This window comes from Penaeus monodon, chromosome 9, assembly GCF_015228065.2.
Source record: "Penaeus monodon isolate SGIC_2016 chromosome 9, NSTDA_Pmon_1, whole genome shotgun sequence".
Classification (NCBI taxonomy): Eukaryota; Metazoa; Arthropoda; class Malacostraca; order Decapoda; family Penaeidae; genus Penaeus; species Penaeus monodon.
The window spans coordinates 18,044,491-18,064,785 of NC_051394.1; the positions used below are offsets into that span (position 1 = coordinate 18,044,491).

At 38.5% G+C, this 20,295-nt stretch overlaps 5 non-coding genes across 5 annotated transcripts; 3 read left to right on the forward strand and 2 right to left on the reverse strand.

The window, feature by feature from the left end:
- Positions 1 to 289: 289 nt before the first annotated feature.
- On the forward strand, positions 290 to 361 carry Trnad-guc. The gene has a single exon. It is a non-coding gene; the product is annotated as a tRNA-Asp (tRNA).
- Positions 362 to 3,727: 3,366 nt separating this feature from the next.
- Positions 3,728 to 3,799, reverse strand: Trnad-guc. The gene has a single exon. It is a non-coding gene; the product is annotated as a tRNA-Asp (tRNA).
- A 3,591-nt stretch (positions 3,800 to 7,390) lies between these two features.
- Trnad-guc lies at positions 7,391 to 7,462 on the forward strand. Its single transcript has one exon. It is a non-coding gene; the product is annotated as a tRNA-Asp (tRNA).
- Positions 7,463 to 9,307: 1,845 nt separating this feature from the next.
- Trnad-guc lies at positions 9,308 to 9,379 on the forward strand. The gene has a single exon. It is a non-coding gene; the product is annotated as a tRNA-Asp (tRNA).
- A 3,593-nt stretch (positions 9,380 to 12,972) lies between these two features.
- Positions 12,973 to 13,044, reverse strand: Trnad-guc. The gene has a single exon. It is a non-coding gene; the product is annotated as a tRNA-Asp (tRNA).
- Between the last annotated feature and the right edge of the window lie 7,251 nt (positions 13,045 to 20,295).

The window sequence follows — 20,295 nt, forward strand, 5'->3', positions numbered from 1 at the left end:
CACTTTTGTTTCGGGTTCGTGAACCGTCGACGAGGATAAGCAAATGGCTCGACCACCCAAATCCTCACACACACAATCACTCATTAGCATATTTACATCGTGAAACCATCACTAACCCTTTACAATATGTATATGTATAATACACACAAACACACACACACACACACACATACACACAAACACACACACACGCACACACACACACACACACCACACAGAAAGAGACAGAGACAGAATTCGAGTGCACTTAATAATATGTTCTAAAAATTCACCTCTGACTAACGCCGATTCCTCGGTAGTATAGTGGTTAGTATCCCCGCCTGTCACGCGGGAGACCGGGGTTCGATTCCCCGCCGGGGAGGCTTTTGACCTCCTAACTTTGCCTAATATATCCATGAAAATAAAAACTTGTCAGCACGAACTTCCAGACTGCAACTGAGTTCCACGAAATGGGAACATTGCAAACAAAGATGCCGGACATCACAATATAGCAGCTTTTAAAATTCAGTCTGTCCAAGAATTGGACAGACTGAGCTAAAAATGTGTTTTATAGTGTATGGTGAGAATTCCGCAGCCCAGATCATAAATTGTGGTTTGGATATGTCATTTTTATGGTCCATATTTAATTCAGGCACTGACTTATTTCATAGCTTGAGCAGTAGCTGTCATTGTGATGACTCTTGTCTTCATTTAATATTTACTCATGGTCTTGAATTTAGCCTTTGTCTCTGACCCTGTATCCTGTCCTCAATTCTAGTCTTGTTCACTTTGGGGTTTAGAGGTATTAATTTTGGTTAGCAGAGCAGTGGCATGTCTCTTAAGGGCAAGACTAGGGAAGTGGGGCATCTACTAGCCTTCGGTTCATCTTTGGACAAGGTGTAGTACCTGTTTACCTCCCTCTGCTAGGGTACAGCTCAAATCAAAATAACAAAATACTGATAAAATAAAATAGCCTTTACTTGGTGTGTCATATGTTTGATATATTTAGATAAAGGAATATGTTTTTTCAAGGGCTTTGAGAGTTACAGCTTAAACCATATAGTCTACACAGGTGTATATGGGTAGTAAAGTAAGCCGTTAATGTTAAATTTTAAATTACGAAAGTAGTAGTTGAAGTCCTGCAAGGTGACTTCCCCTACTGAAAAACTGTGTATGGCAAGATCCTTCCTTTCTCGTTTAGTTTGCACAGTTGACAGAGCCGGCAAGGGGAAACCAGGTTTAATAGGAACAGTAAACTGTGCTTTTCCCCAGCTTGTGAAACAACTTCCGTGACTTCAGAAGTCTGGATAACTCTTTTCGAGGAGCCAGGTTGAGGTGTTACTTCAAAGCGCTGCTCTACGCCCAAGGCAACAGGAAGACGCCCTTTCCTAGAGAGGCCTCTACGAGCTTCAATTTGTTGGTAGTCGCTCTCAAGATATTAGAGAAGAAACCAGGTGTTCCAGTTACTCAGTTTCTCTAGTTGTAGAATCTCCTGATTATCATGTGCGAGTACAAGGTTACTGTATGTCTTACACATTGGGGGATTTCTATTTCAGTCTAACAAAGCACTTATCTTGTTTGTTAGTTTTTTGGCTGCAATCAACTCACCAGCCTGCAGGTGACTGGATGGCCCATTTTTTTCACTACTATCCATTAATATTTTGTTTCTGTGATGTTTAAGTACAATTGGTTACGTTAATAAATGCGGATTGACGGATTGAAGATTCATGAAAACTTTATTAAATTAAGGGGAGTGTCAGGTTACTCAAGTTTAATTATTTAGGAATTATTCCCCACAGTGAATTTGAGGACATCCCAAAACTATTTAATTAATTCCACAATACTTCATGTTTCCAAGAAACTGATTCTACAGTCTTTCTATACCAGCTGAGCATTGTAGAGGCTGAGGACTCCAAACACAAAACAACCTATCTGTCCGAGTTGGACGAGCTGTTCCGAATGCAGAATTATGTATCCCAAGATTCATTTAAGTCTGATCACTGGCCACCACAGACTACAGGAATGTAAATAGCTTGTATCCAATACCTACGACCATTCTTTATCTTTCTCTATTTCTATCAGTCTGCTTTCTTGTTCTCCAATTTATTTGTGTGCTTGCCTGGTTCTATATCCCATTAGTATAATCTTTAAATTACTATGAAACACAGATAAGTATGGTTTGCATAGGACATAAGTGCGAGCATGTGTTTGGGTCTGTAATAAGGTATGTAGTATATAAACGTATAATCTATAACTCTTGCACAGAAGTCTAAATATATATAACTGATGAACTATATGATTAATATCTGTATTAAGAATTATGTGCTAATGAAATATTTATCTGCTTTCTGTCATGCAATAGGATACTGTAAATGCTAGAAACAATATGTATACCGATTCCCATTTATTGCTGCACTATGCTGTAGATTGAGCATATATTGGTTATTTTCCTTGCTGAAAACTGAGCTAGGACATTACACCTAGGATTTGAAAAGCACTTTTTAAATTTCTGAAAGCTATATCGGGCACTGATATATCAATTCACGAAAGTAAGCTTTAAGAGGTTTCGATTCACAACCCAAGGAATTGTAAATGTAAATAATAAATGTTCAGTCTTTAACAGTATATCGATATAGTAAAAATGTGGGGCTAAGTGTTCCTGATTGGACAATTCGTGCACATCTCCATGGTCACAAGCTTCAAAAACCAGCACATCCTATACCTTTAGTTGAGGGAAATTGTTTTATAACTCAACTTACAAGCAAATTCTCTTCAGAAAACCAAATCCCAGACACTGAAGTACTTGACTTTGCTCTTCCCTTATAGGATGGCCATCATAGACTATGCAGAAGATGAACCCTATGATACTGATACTCCCATCAACCTCTCAGAATAAAATTCTGCATAGGTCACACAGAACAATAGCCGCCATGCATGGTGGGATTACCCAGGATGTGGTATTGGGCCTCGGGCGGTAGGACACCTTAAGACAATCATATTATAAATATTTCCCTCTAGACAAGTTACCTTCCTAAGACTTGGGAGCATGTAGTTAGAAGACTGATCCCAAAAGTATTAGACCCCAAGTCTTACTGGCCAATCTCTCTTTCACGCTGCTTAGGTAAAACAATCGAGAGAATAATTCTTAACCGCCAAAGTTTAGGAAAACAGCCAATATATCCTTAATCTATAGCATAGTGTATAATCCAAAACAGCAGTAAATGGGAATCTGTATACATTTGTTTCTAGCATTTGCAATATCCTGCTGTATGGCAGAGAGGAGATAAATAACTTATAAGCACATTATTCTTAATACAAATATCAATCATATAGTTTAACAGTCATGTGAAATTTAGACTTTATTACAGACCCAAATAATTGTTCGCACTCATGCTGTATGCTGTATGCAAGCCAAATATATTTGTTTCATGGTAATTCAATGAATGCTGATGGGACACAAATAACAGGAGAGAGAGAAAAAAAAAAATAAAAACAAAGTAGAAGAACGGCAGTAGGTATGGGATACATGTTGCTTACATTCGTGTTCAGTTTGTATGAACGTGCATTTATTATTATCATTTTTTCTATATCCTGAAAGAATAGAAAGATGTTTTCTGATACTCTAGTATCTGAGTACATTTTAATATCAGGCTCTGTAATCATTGTTAGAAAGTCTTTCATTCATCTGTTATTTTAGTGAATGAAATGCCAATGAGTGGCTGGATGTCAAGGTATTCCGCCTAAAAACCTCCCCGGCGGGGAATCGAACCCCGGTCTCCCGCGTGACAGGCGGGGATACTAACCACTATACTACCGAGGAATCGGTATTTGTATAAATTACTATCATGACTTTATTACTAATCGTACTGACATCCTCTTTCATTTTCTCTCTCTGAATTATTAGCACAGAAGCTTTTTATGCAAACTAATTATACTGTTCATCACTCACACATTCATTCCGTGCAAGATACATGCTATATACTGGGCGGTCATCACCGAGCTGATTGCAATCGTATTCTTCACGATCCAGCAGTTTCTTCTTCTTATTATTATTAGTATTATAATTTTTATTTATTTATTGTTTTTATTATTTTTGTCAAGATCGTGCCTCTCTTGCCTTTTCATATACTTCTAAGGTAACTTCTTATCAGCCCTGATATCTGTGGAAAAAGTACATTCTGTTTCACAAGCTTATGGTGGCACTGATGAAAGCTGTTAGGAGATACTTTCCACGACAAACGAGAATTATGATCATATGTCACATCATCGTCCTGAAAATGAATAATAAACTTTATTTATAAATCACATACAAAGCATTCTTAACATCGCATACGAAATAAATCCAAGACAAAAATTTAAATCCAGTAAAAAATCATACTGACATGCAGTCTAGAATGCTGGTAGCGATGACTTGGATATGTGTGGAATTCAAGCAAACTAGGTCAAAAATCTCCTAGACATGAAATCAAATCAGTTTCCCAAACGACAGGCAAGGAGACCAAGCTGACATCATTCTCTTTTATAATTTGTTTTGCTCTTTTCCTCTCCTTTCATTATTTTCAGTATGTGTGTATATAAACTTAAATGCATAGCTATTTTATTTCTTTATTTAATATATATTTTTTCATTTTATGCAAGGCACCAAGAGGGACTAAGCCCCCCTCACCCCCTCACATACTGTATAAGTATATATGTGGCATGCTTATGATATATATTATGCATTATAGACATACTTATACTTTCTGTACACCTTTACAAACCCACAAACATATAAAAAAAAAGAATAAAGAAAGAGGTTACTCAAGATACATGAAGGAAATGGATGAGTTTTTAATATGCGGTGTGAGATTCCTTTTGGGTCTTTTCAATTCTCCATTAGTGATGTTTTTACCTAATACTTTTCTGCAGTTCCCATGCATACCAAGTCCCGAAAGCCAGAGGTAGAGGGCTGAGATCCAGGGCAATTCCCTTGTAAAATATATCCCCTTCTCATGCAGCTTTTAGGCATTTTAGTAAAGACAGGGTAAGATCCTTTAACCACTTTGGGTCCAAATGATCCTAGATGTTTTAGCTCCCAGTTATTAGCAACAGAAATGCAGAAACGTTGCATGATCTACTATCGATAATGTCCTCAAACGTTTTCTACCAGGGTACAGTTTGGAATATTACATGAACTTTATATAACCCTGTGATCTCTGAGATACTCTTAGGAGATGGGCTTCCCTGCAGTAGTTTTGTGTTAAATCTTAGGATCCTGTAGTATTTCTTTTATAGCAAAAATAGTTCCTTCCTCGATGATCGATCTCCTAAACGACACCGACGGCAGGAATTTGTTTCCCTTTATGTCCATAACTCCAGTTCCCCAACTGCATCCCTGTTCATGTCCTCGAGCAGATCGAAGCGAGAGCGTCTTATGAAGTTCATTATCATGACGATATCCGTGAGTCGTCCAGTCCGGAGCATTTAGCCCCCACATACTTCTTACTCTCTATATTTAAATGCTTTCGGTAATGGAAATATTGTATGGTTGAGCTTTTCAAATCCTTTTATATGCAGTGTGTTAGTTCCATCTCCGGCGTAAAAGATCGCCAGTAAATCCTCACAATCTTGGTCCTATATCTGAACTTCTACAGTGTAGAACATGATCAAAATAACAGTACATGGAAATTTCTTGCATTATAGCTAATAAATTTTATATTCAGTAGCACAGAATTCCTTATAGAAATATTAGTTGAATAGTTCGTCAGTCATACAAGTAATCGGACTGCTCAGATATATTTATAGTATAAACATTTTTTATGATTATGGAGACAAAACACACTCTCACACTCATGCCGTATAAACAGCACAGGCATGTTTCATAATAATGTAATGATTATGCTAAAGGGTCAGAAGACCATGCAGGCACACAAATAAAATGGTGTACTAGAAAATGACCAGAGACTGGAAAAAAGATTCTCTTTTGTTTTTCCATATCCCGAAAGAAAAACGAAAAATGTTTACAGATACTCTAGTGCCTGAGAATGCCATTCTCTGTAAATCATGCTTGTGGGGTCTCATTTAGTTGCTATTTAATAAACAAGGTATCAAAAACCCACGTCTTCAGGATGCTTATTTTAGACGCTATCATCCCAGCCAGACCAAAAGCCTCTTCAGCAGGAAATCGAACCCCGGTCTTCCGGGGTTCGATTTATACTATCGAGGAATTCTCTTTGTGAAGTGCTATTATTTGTTACTTTTTGTTTATTGTACCGATAATTTATCTTTTTCCTCACTCCACACAAATTCCCCCAATGCTACGCAGATTTACGAAATCACATGCGCTATTATGCTTTTTCCTGCATTTTTAAGCTTGTCTCTAATTTTGATAATTTGTATGATGTGTAATGAAGCTATATTTTGAATATTATTTCTTGAGTTTACTATATATTGTTATTTTTGTTCTACTCTCATTTGCAGTCTTCCTGACCATTTCTGGTAGAAAGGCCTCTGTAAAAGTATCCGTAATCAGTGCCGTTCCAATTACGCATCGCTCAAATGACGTTTCCGTGAGCCGGTTAAAAGGCGTAGGGTCAGAGATAGAGTGGCATTGTTTGTTCTGTAATAACAAAAACAAAATAACAGACTTGCAAGCTCTCAAGCAAGACTGGGCTGTCTGTGGATGAGTGGTGTAGGTACTTTCGATTTTAACACAATATAAAGCAAAACTTTTATTATTATAAAGAATGCAAATAAAACAATAAAATATATGAAACATAACGAAGAATACAAATATTTATGGTAAAGAGTGAAGGTTTAAATAACATATAAATCAATAAAAGGTGGCCTAAAATTCATGAATTATAAAAAGGAATATAATAAAAATGCAGAAAAAAATATAATTTACTAAAAAGCAAACAAAAATAGGTCTTTGCAGCTGCTAATAAAACTCAGTGAAACTGATACAAGCAAAACATGAAACAAAAACAAAAATATAAAATTAACACATTCTAATAGATACATTTAAAAGGTAGAAACAAATCGGAGGGTAAGAGAGAGAGAGAAAGAGATAGACAGACAAGGAGAATATAAGTAAGAGAGAGAGGGAGGGAAGGAAGAAAAGAGTAAGAAAATAAAGAGAGAGAGAAAGAGAGAGAGAGAGAGAGAGAGAGAGAGAGAGAGACAGAGAGAGAGAGATGGAGCAGGTATAAGAAACTGCTGGATTGCGAAGAATACGATTACGACAACCCCGGTGATGACCGTCTAAGTACAAAGTATGACGATGTAGGCCATGTGGTTTAGATGCGGAAGGCGTGGAGTGTAATTATAAAGCACACATCTATCTATATATGAGAGCAGGAGAAGGAGGGAGATTGAGAGAGGATGTCAGTACGATTAGTAATAAAATCATAATAGTAAAGCTGATAGTGATTCCTCGGTAGTATAGTGGTTAGTATCCCCGCCTGTCACGCGGGAGACCGGGGTTCGATTCCCCGCCGGGGAGGCTTTTGGCCGTGATGAGGGCGTCTGAAATAAGCAACCTGACGTCCAGCTGTTTTGTTTTTTATTCACTAAAATAACAACTCAATTGAAAGGCTTTGTAAGAAGGATTACAAAACATGATATTAAAAATGTCCTCAGACACAGGAGTATCATTTTTTTTTTCTTTTTTTTTCGCGGTATGGAAATCCACAACAATGCCACTGAACAGGAATGTAAGCAGCTTGTATCTCATACCTACTGACGTTTTATTTTTCTTTGTTTTCAGTTCTGTCAGTTTGTTTTTTCCTGTTGTTCTCCATTTCATTTATGTGTCTGCGTGGTTCTCTGTCCTATTAGCCTAATTATGAAATTACTATAAAGCATGAATATCTGCTGTTTGTATACGGCATGAATGTGAGCATGTGTTTGAGTCCCTAATAGTGTACATGCTATATAAACGTATATTCTATAAGTCTATCAGTGAGTGTATATTACATGTATCTTGCTCCTAAGTCTAAATATATGTAACTAATTAAATATAAAATTGATATTTATATGAAAAAAATTATACTAATAAATGTATTATTTGTTATTTGCCAAAGCAGAAATTTATATGCTGGAAAAAATATGTATAACGATTTCCATTTACTGCGGTTTTAGATTATGCACTATAATATTGATGTTTCAGATATATTATCTGTTTTCCTCACTGGAGACTGAACTAGCGCATTACAAATAGGATTTGAAAATCAGTTTCTCCAATGTTGAAGGTTATGTTGCGCACTAATATATTAATTCATGAAAGTTAGTTTTAAGAGGTTTTAATTCGCAATACAAGGAAAAATAAACTATCATCCTTTAAAGTAGGATACCATAATAAATGAATAAAGTACGAAAGGGGGGGAGGTGGCTAAGTGTTCCTGACTGGACGACCCAAACATATCTCCACGGCAACTAACTTCATGGTCAAGACGTTCTCTCTCGTTCCTCTCGAGAAAGTGGACAGAGATGGAGTTGAAGTTATGGGCAGAAAGTCTCTTCTACGTTTTCTTTTTATGGCCACAGAACTTTTGTCTGAATGAGATATGCTTTGTTTATTTTTATTGTTATTATTTTCATCCATCATTTTAGCATTATGGGGCCATCATTTTAGCTTTATGGGGCCGATATTTCACTGTAAAATAAGTCTTACACCCATGGCCTCCATGTGTGTACTTACGCCCTGTAAGACAGACAGAAATAGATGAATATAACAGATTGCCATAGAAAGGAAATGAAGATTATTTTTATGTATTCTATTTTGTGCGTTTCATATGACAACCTGCTACCATTCCTATTTCAGATGAAATGTTCCTTTTAATAGTTTTCGCTAATGCCACCTACCTTTATCTGTATTTCGTTTTAACAGTCAAAATAACTCAGCCTGAGAGATAAGAATACCAAAAAAGAAGACACTGCTGGATCATGAAGAATATCCACTGTAACATCCTCGGTGATGGCCGTGTAACTGCCAGCCAGGTGGTGGGCGTTGACCAGTGGAAAGAGCAGCACGATGGTGAAGGCTAGACGATCTAGATGTGGAAGGCGTACAGTGTGTATAAACACACACGCATACACACACACACACACACACAAACACACACGCACACACAAGCACACACACACAAGCACACACACACACACACACACACACACACACACACACATACACACCTACAAGCAAACACGCAAACACACACACACACACACACACACACACACACTCAGATAGATAGATAGATAGATAGATAGATAGATAGATATAGAGAGAGATAATGTCAGTACAAATAGCAATAAAATTCCACGATTGAAATTAATCTTTGCCGATTCCTCGGTAGTATAGTGGTTAGTATCCCCGCCTGTCACGCGGGAGACCGGGGTTCGATTCCCCGCCGGGGAGGCTTTTAAACTTGTCGGGGTGAGAGCGTTCGGCTAGTGTTATCTATTCTCTGGAATAACAACTGAAAGTAAGACTTTAAAAGAATAATATAAAGAATATAGCTATAAAAATATCAGACACTAAATCGTCTGAAAAAAAATTATTTCGGGATATGGAGAAACTGTCAAGTGCTCATCAATCCCATAGAACAGGGGAATTTAAGCGGTTTATGCCTAGTACTTACTGGTATTCTTTTCTTTTAATACGTGAATCTGACCAGTTTTGTCTCATTAGCGTATCTAAGAGTGAGATGCAAGTGCCTGTATGAGTGTGTGCATATGTCCGTATAGGCTAAATACTTACCATGGGAATATATAATCTCTCAATATATCTGTAAGTACATATAACATGTATCTTGCACCAAAGTCAAATAAAAGGATGACCGATTAATACTCGCATGTAGAATTATATACAGATGAATATATTATAACTTGTTTTCGTTTCCTGCCGTTTTCGATTATGGAACATGAATAGGCTCTTTACTATAGATGTTTTAGATTAGAGTCCTTCTAGACTAGACTTTGAACAGCTCAAACATTTCGGCTACATGTGAAATGTCTGATGCTGAACATTTATAGATTTATCTGTTGAAATAATCTGTTCAAGATGCTGTTAATCACTTCACACACGAATTCACCTTGCAGCAGAAGCATCCATTCCCAAAAGTAATAGGCAGTACCGTCGACCTCTGGTACCATGGTGGTCTGATGAATGCCAGCAAGCTGCTAGAGCAAGAAAAGCTGCATTGAGGCAGTTGAAACGACACCCCAGTGATGTAACCTTGATCCATTATAAAAAGACTCGAGCTAAGGCCAGGTGAATGCTAAAGGAGGCTAGACAGATGTCATGGAGGCAGTATGTTTTCTCGATTAATTTTAGGACTCCCTTGGGACAAGGTGTGTAAGATCGCTGGAAAGAGCACATCCATGTCACCACATGTCTGAAGAAAGATGACATAATCCTCATAGACAAAGAAGATGTTGCAAATGAGGTAGCTAAATCCCTGGAAGAGATCTCTGGAATATCTTACACTGCCCAATTCTCCACTCTTTGGGCTGAACAGGAACGACACCCAATGTTGTTCAGTAGGACTGCAGCAGCACTTCCGTACAACTTGCCTGTTTTGTGCAAGGAGATGGACTCTGCGTTGCAGCTCTGCCGTAAGACTGCCCCAGGAAGTGACGATATTCCATACCAAACGATATCTCACTTACCGGAGAGCTCCAGAAAGTTACTGTTGGGCCTATTCAATAGGATCTATAGGGAGGGCACAGTGCCATCCACATAGAAAGAGGCTATAATCATTCCTGTCCCTAAACTTGGCAAGGATGCTTCCATATCAGGGAATTACAGACCAATTTCTCTAGCCAGCTTCATCTGCAAGCTGATGCAGAAAATGGTAAACTTCAGATTGTAATGGTTGCTAGAAAAGGAAAATGTGCTGACGCATATCAATATGGTTTAGGAAATTGAGGTCGACCACAGATGCACTTGTGAGGATGGAAAATGCTATACAGAATTCCTTCGCACAGCGACGTCACATGTTAGCAGTCTTCTTTGACCTTGAAAAGGCTTACTATACTACTTGGAAGCATGGCATACTCATGAAGCTGTATGACATTGGTTTAAGAGGAGCACTTCATACAAAGCTTCCTTGCTGACAGGAAGTTTAGAATTCGGGTGGGAAACTGTTTCTCTAACCTGGAAAATCAGCTGGAAGGGGTCCCACAATAGAGTGTCTTAAGGGTGATCCTGTTTGCCATTGCTATAAATGACATTGTAAAGGTCCCGTATGTGGATGACTTTACAATGTACTACTCAGGAGGCAGCTTACAGGCTGTGCAAGGACACACGCAGACTCTAATAAATCAGGTAGCATGGGTTCAAATTTTCTTCAAGCAAGATCATGGCTATGCATTTCCACAAACGAAGAAATTTCCATCCTTCCCTCTATTTAGGAGCAAACCCACTGCAATTTGTCCAAGAGGTGAAATATTTGGGTCTAATTTTTAACTCAAGGCTTACATGGTGCCTCACATCAAACAGTTAAAGGTGAAGGCTGCAAAAGCACTTAATATTTTGCGGGTTCTTTCACATCTATCTTGGGGTGCAGGTCGCACAACACTTCTGTGGCCTTACCGAGCGCATATTCGTAGTAAACTATGGACTATGGATGTGAGACTTATTCATCTACAACTCCCACTGTTCTCCGAATGCTGGACTCGGTTCATAATGAAGCTCTCAGAATCTCTACTGGGGCTTTCAGGTCTTCACCTGTGGAGTCCTTGTATGCTGAGAGTGGAGAACCACCTCTTTCATTACAATGGGACTACATGGATCTGATTTACTACACGAGACTACAAGTGATTCCAGGATTTCCTACATCCAGACTGTTTTTCAACAACCTTGATGATAGCTGATCCTATGGTATGAACATGAAGAATCTAAACTTAAATCTCACTAAAGTTCTGACTGTTGGAATTCCTTAATTCCCCCTTGGCCTAATCAAGTCGAGCTGGATTTGGTCGGAATTGGGAAAGGGGATTGATTGATTATTTAAAATTGTCTGCCGCGTCAACAGCTAAGGTCATTAGCGGTGAACACCTTGTTAGATAGAAATATTAGAATATTTAAAATTTTAAAAATCTATCAATAAATATCTTACAAATAATAAATATATAAAAAAATCAAAGCATAAATATTATGCTATAAGTATATAAAGTTATTGCATAAATATTATGCATAATTAAATTTTATTGAAAATATTAGCCTCATTAAGGAAACTAATAAGACCCTCTATATCACAATCCTCCCCTAATACATTTTTCAGTGTATATAGGGGAATGGATGCTTCTGCTGCAAGGTGAATTCGTGTGTGAAGTGATTAACAGCATCTTGAACACATTGGAAATCATTCACAGATTATTTCAACAGATAAATCTATAAATGTTCAGCATCAGAAATTTCACATGTAGCAGAAATGTTTGAGCTGTTCAAAGTCTAGTCTAGAAGGACTCTAATCTAAACATCTATAGTAAAGAGCCTATTCATGTTCCATAATCGAAAACGGCAGGAAACAAAACAAGTTATAATATATTCATCTGTACATAATTCTACATGCGAGTATTAATCGGTCATCCTTTTATTTGACTTTGGTGCAAGATACATGTTATATGTACTTACAGATATATTTAGAGATTATATATTCCCATGGTAAGTATTTAGCCTAAATGGACATATGCACACACTCATACAGGCATTTGCATCTCACTCTTAGATACGCTAATGAGACAAAACTAGTCAGATTCACGTATTAAAAGAAAAGAATACCAGTAAGTACTGGACATAAACCGTTTAAATTCCCCTGTTCTATGGGATTGATGAGCACTTGATAGTTTCTCCATATCCCGAAATAACTTTTTTCAGACGCTTTAGTGTCTGATATTTTTATAGCTATATTCTTTATATTATTCTTTTAAAGTTTTACTCTCAGTTGTTATTCCAGAGAATATATAACGCTAGCCGAACGCTCTCACCCCGGCAAGTTTAAAAGCCTCCCCGGCGGGGAATCGAACCCCGGTCTCCCGCGTGACAGGCGGGGATACTAACCACTATACTACCGAGGAATCGGCAATGAACAATTTCATTCGTGGAATTTTATTGCTATTTGTACTGACATTATCTCTCTCTCTCTCTATCTCTATTTATCTCTCTATCTCTCTATCTGAGTGTGTGTGTGCGTGTGTGTGTGTGTGTGTGTGTGCGTGTGTGTGTGTGTGTGTTTGTGTGTGTGTGCGTGTATGCGTGTGTTTATACACACTGTACGCCCTCCATATCTAGATCGTCTAGCCTTCACCATCGTGCTGCTCTTTCCAGTGGTCAAGGCCCACCACCTGACTGGCAGTTACACGGCCATCACCAAGGATGTTACAGTGGATATTCTTCATGATCCAGTAGTGTCTTCTTTTCTGGTATTCTTATCTCTCAGGCTGAATTATTTTGACTGTTAAAACTAAATACAGATAAAGGTAGGTGGCATTAGCGAAAACTATTAAAAGGAACATTTTCATCTGAAATGGGAATGGTAGCAGGTTGTCATATGAAACGCACAAAATAAAATACATAAAAATAATCTTCATTTCCTTTCTATGGCAATCTGTTATATTCATCTATTTCTGTCTGTCTTTGTCAGGGGTTTGTTACAAGGTTTTAGTAATCCCCTTTTTGATTCTTTTGATTGATCTCCGGATTAGCCACTCGAGGAATAATTAAAATTATGGTAACACATATGTATATTCAGGAATATTTACAACAATTAAATATATGGTTGCCAGGTAATTTGAATTAGTTGTACTCGGTCTTTTGCTGATAATTGTGGGGCGTCAGGAGTCGTAAGGCCAAAGCGTGGAGCACCCAGAGTCGTAAGGCCAAAGCATGGAGCACCCAGAGTCGTAAGGCCAAAGCGTGGAGCACCCAGAGTCGTAAGGCCAAAGCGTGGAGCACCCAGAGCCGTAAGGCCAAAGAGTGGAGCACCCAGAGTCGTATGGCCAAAGAGTGGAGCACCCAGAGTCGTATGGCCAAAGAGTGGAGCACCCAGAGTCGTATGGCCAAAGAGTGGAGCACCCAGAGTCATATTAACTGCTTCTCTGATTCGACCATAAATGTAAAAGAGGCTGAAAAATACATGGTAATGGGTACTCTGTCTTGTTATTTAGATATTATAACAGAAACAATCATTTTATCATTGCCATAAAATAAATAGACAAGTAAGGTCGGTAAACTCACATGTAATCAGTCGAGAAGATCGGAGCAAAGTGACCGTCCATGCTGAGAGGTCACCGACATTGCTTTGGCGGCGGGAACTAAACGCCTCATACAAACGCAAACAAACAACCAAATAATCGGCCGGCAGTCGGAAACATCAATTAAGGGAAACCATCACTGTTACCTAATAATCCCCTTACAGGTGTGTAAGTACACACCTGGAGGCCATGGGTGTAAGACTTATTTTACAGTGAAATATCGGCCCCATAAAGGCTTAAAAATAAAACAGATCATGAATAAAGCTAAAATGATGAATGGAAATAATAACAATAAAAATAAACAAAGCATATCTCATTCAGACAAAAGTTCTGCGGCCTTAAAAAAGAAAACGTAGAAGAGACTTTCTGCCCATAACTTCAACTCCATCTCTGCCCACTTTCTCGAGAGGAACGAGAGAGAACGTCTTGACCATGAAGTTAGTTGCCGTGGAGATATGTTTGGGTCGTCCAGTCAGGAACACTTAGCCCCCCCCCCTTCGTCCTATATTCATTTATTATGGTATCCTACTTTAAAGGATGATAGTTTATTATTCCTTGTATTGCGAATTAAAACCTCTTAAAACTAACTTTCATGCATTGATATATTAGTGCCCGACATAATCTTCAACATTGGAAAAACTGATTTTCAAATCCTATTTGTAATGCGCCAGTTCAGTCTCCAGTGAGGAAAACTGATAATATATCTGAAACATCAATATTATAGTGCATAATCTAAAACCGCAGTAAATGGATATCGTTATACATATTGTTTCCAGTATAGAAAATTTCCTGCTTCGTGGCAAATAACAAATAACACATTTATTAGTAATTTTTTTTTTAGATAATTAATTTTATATTTCATTAGTTACATATATTTAGACTTAAGTGCAAGATACATGTAATATACACTCACTGATAGACTTATAGAATATACATTCATATAGCATGTACACTATTACGGACACAAACACATGCTCACATTCATGCCGTATACAAACAGCAGATATTCATGCTTTATAGTAATTTCATAATTAGGCTAATAGGACAGAGAACCACGCAGACACATAAATGAAATGGAGAACAGAAAAAACAAACTGACAGAACTGAAAACAAAGAAAAATAAAACGTCAGTAGGTATGAGATACAAGCTGCTTACATTCTTGTTCAGTGGTGTTATTGTGGATTTCCATACCGCGAAAAAAAGAAAAAATATTTTTTGATACTCCTGTGTCTGAGGACATTTTTAATATCATGTTCTGTAATCTTTCTTATAAAGCCTTTCATTTGAGTTGCTATTTTAGTGAATAAAAAACAAAACGGCTGGACGTCAGGGTGCTTATTTCAGACGCCTTCATCACGGCCAAAAGCCTCCACGGCGGGGAATCGAACCCCGGTCTCCCGCGTGACAGGCGGGGATACTAACCACTATACTACCGAGGAATCGGCAATGAATAATTTCATTCGTGGAATTTTATTGCTATTTTTACTGACATTATCTCTCTCTCTCTCTATCTGTGTGTGTGTGTGTGTGTGTGTGTGTGTGTTTGCTTGTGTGTGTGTATGTGTGTGTGTGTATGCGTGTGTGTTTATACACACTGTACGCCCTCCACATCTAGATCGTCTAGCCTTCATCATCGTGCCTGCTCTTTCCAGTGGTCAACGCCCACCACCTGACTGGCATCACCAAGGATGTTACAGTGGTTATTCTTCATGATCCAGTAGTGTCTTCTTTTCTGGTATTCTTATCTCTCAGGCTGAGTTATTTTGACTGTTAAAACGAAATACAGATAAAGGTAGGTGGCATTAGCGAAAACTATTAAAAGGAACATTTTCATCTGAAATGGGAAAGGTAGCAGGTTGTCATATCAAACGCACAAAATGAAATACATAAAAATAATCTTCATTTCTTTTCTATGGCAATCTGTTATATTCATCTATTTCTGTCTGTCTTACAGGGTGTAGGTACAACCTGGAGGCCATGGGTGTAAGACTTATTTTACAGTGAAATATCAGCCCCATAAAGGCTTAAAAATAAAACAGATCATGAATAAAGCTAAAACGATGGATGAAAATAATAAAAATAAAAATAAACAAAGCATATTTCATTCAGACAAAAGTTCTGCGGCTTTAAAAAAGAAAACGTAGAAGAGACTTTCTGCCCATAACTTCAACTCCATCTCTGTCCACTTTCTCGAGAAGAACGAGACAGAACGTCTTGACCATGAAGTTAGTTGTCGTGGAGATATGTTTGGGTCGTCCAGTCAGGAACACTTAGCCCCCCCTTTCGTACTATATTCATTTATTATGGTATCCTACTTTAAAGGATGAGTTTATTATTCCTTGGATTGCGAATTAAAACTTCTTAAAACTAACTTTCATGCATTGATATATTAGTGCCCGACATAATCTTCAACATTGGAGAAACTGATTTTCAAATCCTATTTGTAATGCGCCAGTTCAGTCTCCAGCGAGGAAAACAGATAATATATCTGAAACATCAATATTATAGTGCATAATCTAAAACCGCAGTAAATGGAAATCGTTATACACATTGTTTCCAGCATAGAAAATTTCCTGCTTCGTGGCAAATAACAAATAATACATTTATTAGTATATATTTTTTTAGATAAATATTAATTTTATATTTCATTAGTTACATATATTTAGACTTAAGTGCAAGATACATGTAATATACACTCACTGATAGACTTATAGAATATACATTTATATAGCATGTACACTATTAGGGACTCAAACACATGCTCACATTCATGCCGTATACAAACAGCAGATATTCATGCTTTACAGTAATTTCATAATTAGGCTAATAGGACAGAGAACCACGCAGACACATAAATGAAATGGAGAACAACAGGAAAAAACAAACTGACAGAACTGAAAACAAAGAAAAATAAAACGTCAGTAGGTATGAGATACAAGCTGCTTACATTCCTGTTCAGTGGCATTGTTGTGGATTTCCATACAGCGAAAAAAAAAAGGTCTGAGGACATTTTTAATATCATGTTTTGTAACCCTTCTTAGACAGCCTTTCAATTGAGTTGCTATTTTAGTGAATAAAAAACAAAACAGCTGGACGTCAGGTTGCTTATTTCAGACGCCCTCATCACGGCCAAAAGCCTCCCCGGCGGGGAATCGAAACCCGGTCTCCCGCGTGACAGGCGGGGATACTAACCACTATACTACCGAGGAATCAGTGAAAGTGAGTCTTGCTATCATGATTTTATTACTAATCGTGCTGACATCCTCTCTCAATCTCCCTCTTTCTCCTGCTCTGATATATAGATAGATGTGTGCTTTATAATTACACTCCACGCCTTCCGCATCTAAACCACATGGCCTACATCGTCATACTTTGTACTTAGACGGTCATCACCGGGGTTGTCGTAATCGTATTCTTCGCGATCCAGCAGTTTCTTATACCGGCTCCATCTCTCTCTTTCTCTCTCTCTCTCTCTCTCTCTCTCTCTCTCTCTCTCTCTCTCTCTCTCTCTCTCTCTCTCTCTCTCTCGCTCTCTCTCTCGCTCTCTCTCTCTCTCTCTCTTTATTTTCTTACTCTTTTCTTCCTTCCTTCTCTCTCTCTCTTACTTATATTCTCCTTGTCTGTCTATCTCTTTCTCTCTCTCTCTTACCCTCCGATTTGTTTCTACCTTTTAAATGTATCTATTAGAATGTGTTAATTTTATATTTTTGTTTTTGTTTCATGTTTTGCTTGTATCAGTTCATGAGTTTTATTAGCAGCTGCAAAGACCTATTTTTGTTTGCTTTTTAGTAAATTATAATTTTTTTTCTGCATTTTTATTATATTCCTTTTTATAATTCATGAATTTTAGACCACCTTTTATTAATTTATATGTTATTTAAACCTTCACTTTTACTATAAATCTTTTTTGTCTGTGATGATTATGCCATCTATCTTCAGAGCAGGTTGTGACATGGATGTGCTCTTTCTAGCGATCTTACGCACCTTGTCCCATACCCATGCTAAGGGGGTCCCACGACGTCCGTCTAGCCTCCTTTAACACACGCCTGGCCTTGGCTCGGGTCTTCTTGTAATTGATCAAAGTTACAATGCTGGGGCGTCGTTTCAACTGCCTTAATGCAGCTTTTCTTGCTCCGACAGCTTGTTGGCATTCATCAGACCACCATGGTACTGGAGGACGACGGTAATGCCCGCTACTTTTGGGAATAGATGCTTCTGCTGCAAGGTGAATTCGTGATGTGGTGATTAACAGCATCTTGAACACACTGGAAATCATTCACAGATCCTTGCAATACTGCAGTTGATCTAAAAAATTCCAGTTCGCATGTTGAAGTGGCCATTTCTGCACTCCATTGACTGGAATACCATTCACCTCCTCCAAAATTATTGGAAAGTGGTCACTTCCATGTACGTCTTCCATGACCTGCCAAGTGAAGTTCAACTGTGAATCAGGTGAGCCTATTGATAGGTCTATATTGGAGAATGTCCCAGTTTGAATTTGGAAATGTGTGGGAGTGTCATTGTTAAGTAAAACTGCATCTACTCTTAAGAACAAGGACTCCAAGGCTCTTCCTCGAGGGTTGCACAAAGTGTCTCCCCAGAGGTGATGCCGACCATTGAAATCTCCCAAGAGTAGAAATGGATGTGGCAACTGCTCAAGTAGATTTTCCAAATCATTAATGTTCAGATTATGTGGAGGAAGGTAGATGGATGCAACAGTGTAAGGTCGTGTCAAGCCTATTCCTGAACTTGGAATCCTCTCAGGGAAATGGTACAATTTTCCCTGGTCATAATCTCTTGTAGACATACACAAACTGGATTATATGAAGCTATCAGATGTTGCAGTTCTTCCCATTTTGCATGAATTCCCTGACAGTTCCATTGGATTAGGGTATCCAGTTCTTTATATTATTTCTTCATAAGGTGTTTGGCAGCACCTGTGGTCAAGGTTTGCCTCACACCTTTAGGCTGTCTCTTTCCATGATCCTGGGAGTACCTTTTTAATGGTTGTTTACCTGTGGAACTAGTTTCCACAGGTTTCCCTTGGACAGGTTCAGGATTTCTTTGCCTGAGCAAAGAACGGACCTGAGCCTTTGCTTCAGGGGCATTCTGTCTAGCAGCGGAGGCCCCTGTGGATGTTGTGGCAGCTGGAGTCTTTTGCACAGGTTCAGGATTCCTTTGCCTGGGCATGAGCCTTTACTTCAGGGGCATTCTGCCTAGCAGCAAGGCCCCTGTGGATGTGGTGGCAGCTGGAGCTGTCACCGTTGAGGCCTCTGGAGCCTTAAATGATAGCTCCAAAGACCTTACTTTGGGAGGAGTCTCCTCAATAGACCCCTCACTCCTACTCCGTTTCTGGTGGAACAACTCACCAGAGGCAGTGTCAGCAATTTCCGACTGAGGGTTAAAGGAAGTGGCAGAGTGTGTGTTGTATGAAGCATTGGAGGGCAAGGGTTGGTGGGAAGGAGGATGGGCTAGAACCGAAGCAAAGGACCTACCTGGCTGTGCAAACAGCACACGGGCACATCGCTTTGCCTCTGGAAAACTAAATTTCTCCTTGCTCCTTACTACCAATACTTCCTTTTCAAATTTGTACCTTTTACATTGCTTTGAAGAAGCTTCATGAGCTTCTTTGCAGTGGTAACAGCATATTGGACCTGTCATCTCCTTGATGACCTGTTGTACCACACTTAACACATACTCTTGGTTGCCCATTTTCTTTAAAACGGCAAGAGTTGGCTCCATGCCCATAACCTTGGCATTGGAAGCACCGCATAGGGTTTGGGCACATATGGCTTTACCTTCAGGTGGTATCATGCTAACTTAACCGATTCCGGAAGGACTAACGTGTTAAAAGTTAGAAGAAGAGCTGGTGTTGACTGTTCCAAACCATCAACCTTTATTCGTAAAACATTTTACTGCCACTACATTAAAATTCTCTAGTTCCTCTAACAGTTTCTCGTCAGAATACCTCATCAGATCTCGGGAAAAAACAATTCCCTTACACTTATTTGGGGGTTTTGTGAGGAGAACATGAAACTTGAGCCCCAGGAATGTTGCATATCGCACGCAGACGG